Source organism: Carassius gibelio, chromosome B23 (assembly GCF_023724105.1).
Source record: "Carassius gibelio isolate Cgi1373 ecotype wild population from Czech Republic chromosome B23, carGib1.2-hapl.c, whole genome shotgun sequence".
Classification (NCBI taxonomy): domain Eukaryota; kingdom Metazoa; phylum Chordata; class Actinopteri; order Cypriniformes; family Cyprinidae; genus Carassius; species Carassius gibelio.
Window position 1 is genome coordinate 12,611,560 of NC_068418.1, and position 2,721 is coordinate 12,614,280.

Genomic DNA, 2,721 nt, shown 5'->3' on the forward strand with positions numbered 1-2,721 from the left:
ACTCGAGAACCTCCAAAAAATGAGCATAACTCAGCCTTCTGAGTTATCTAGCATCTCAGAACTGTAGTAAGACTGCTACATTTCTCTGTAGCTGCGAAGCTGATAGGCTATTGTGTCTCAGATAGCTTAGTGTAATGCCATTTTTTCTGAAGTTTGTAAATCCACAAGCTGCAATATGTACAAAACTTTGCAGCCAGGATCCCGACTGGGACCATGAAATACTTTTTTTGTTTGTTTTTTTTTTTCTCTCGAGTCTTTGCACTGTTTCCCAGTCAGTTTTCGTGTTGATTTTAAAGGCATGCTGACAAAGCATTATATTGGCTTCACATGTATCCGCATTGGTAATTCTTTACACCCCTTCACAGATTAAGCAATCTAATTTGCTGGCTGTTCCTCAAACCCTTCCCAAATCTAGTGTGACACAGGGCTTTTTCTGCTCCTATACCCTTTGGAAATCTTTTCCTTCTTTACTTGGAGCCAGGGCCAGATTATCCAATGGGCATTATGGGCACAGGCTCAGGGGCCCATGCGCACTTGGGGCCCAAGGGAGGGGAAGAAAAAAAATTGGAGTGTCTTTACATTACGTGCAAATAGCGCGCTTGTTGACATTTGCTATTTACAGTAGCTCCGCCCACAATGTCTTTAGTAATACATTACTGCCATGAATGTATGCCATTTTATTCTATTTTATTATTATTATTATTATTGCATTTATTAAATATACTGGAGCCAAACTTGAGCAAGGAGTCCAGAATATTCCTCTGTGTTCCTGGACACATAATTGACCAAATTTAACAAAGTGATCTGAACACTTTGTCGTAAATAAATTAATTTAATTCAAATTACAAATCATGTGAATCATTTTCTCAAAACACTGCTTTCAAAATAGTTCATAGAGCCAGCAAAAATTGTAATATATCAAGACCAGATCAAAACACAAATCACAAACACTTATGTTGTAGCATTTGTTCAGTTACAACAAACAAAACTTTGAAATGCTCATGGTATATTTTCAGTTGGTGTCCAGACTGATAATTTCTGGTTAATAAACATAGCACTAAATGCAGTGGAAAGCATGGCTGTAAGAGGAGAATAAATCAGAGTTAGTCTACCCTAACTGACCATGTAAGAAATGATAGCCTCTCTCTTAAAGAAGCTGGGAAACAGATCTAAAGAGTTACTATGTTAATACACTATAGGATATTTGTACTGTGATTTTTAATAGGCTCGTCCTATAGGACAACTTACATTCTTTGAGTTCTGAATTTTTTCAGAATTTAAGTTTGAGTACATTCAGGTGGGCAATCAAGTTTATTTTAAATGGTACATGAGCACTGTTGTGGTCCAGAACAACATCAGTCACAAAGCAAGGGGCCTGTGGAGATGTTGAGACAGCAGCTTGTCAAGCATGGACTCAACATTCAATATAGCCTACAGTGCTGTGAAAATTTATTTGCCGCAATGTGGCTGAACTAAAGCAATTCTGCAAAAAAGAGTGTAGTGCATGTTGGCCCACTCTTGTGAAAGATTGGTTTAAACTTTAAAGGGGCAGTTGTTGTTGTTGTTGTTGTTTTTTTACATGAGTGACGCTGGATCATTTTTGGGCTTCCGTAAAATGAATGAATAAGAAAGAATATTCACTCAGGCTGCTTCTGTTTTAGGGCTGTTTTTTTGTTTATACACACAGCACAAGAAACCACTTTTCACAGCCCTCTATTTATACAGCGATATTTTGCTTTTTCAGGCTACAACAAAACTCCCTGTTGAAGAACTCCTTTACAAACGTGTATTGTTATTAGTGTATTTGTGCATCGATCAGAGTATGTGAAAGTCATGACATTTGCCAAGTATGGTAACCCATACTCAGAATTTGTGCTCTGCATTCAATCCATCCACCTGCACACACTCACAGCAGTGAGAAGTGAACACACTCCCAGAGCAGTGGGCAGCTATAGATCCAGCACCCGGGGAGCAACTGGGGCTTCAGTGTCTTGCTCAAGGGCACTTCAGCCATGGGTTTTGAGGGTGGAAGAGAGCTTTCATTCACTCCCACCCAAAACTCCTGCCAGCACCGAGACTCGAACCGGTGACCTTCAAGTAACTAGTCCAAGTCTCTTACCTTTAGGCCACAGCTGCCCCCAATTGCTAGAGAAATACATGTTGTTTTGATGTTAGTATTTTTAATAAATGCAGTGCTTAATTTTGCAGTAAAGTTGAATTGGTTGGAGTGTATTTATGGCTGTATTTAAACAGAAATGCCTCAAATGGATTGAGAAAAACTGTAAAAGCTTTTGCTTGTTGTTTGTTATTTTATAATTTTGGTGCTGTTTATTTTGTGTACAGTGCTATGAGAAGTCACTTTAAAGACGCTTTATAAAATAGGTTTATTATTATTATTTACTAAATAGCAGGCTAAATGAAATTAATAAATTATAACAGCATATTATTACCATACGCTACACATTAAAGTAGACCTAATTCATATTCCTTCTAAAAACACTTTATTTTATTTTTTTTGTGTTTAGACTTTATTAATTTTGCATTAAAAAATATGAATGAAACGTGGCACCTGCGCTGCATGCACCAGTCAAACCAAACCTACCGGTTTACAGAGGATGCTTCTGTTGCGATAAAGAGCGCGGTAAAGACAGTTGTCACGTACTCAGCGGTTATAGGCTACGCATGACACTATTGGTCCAGCAGCATAACGCCATGGGGGGC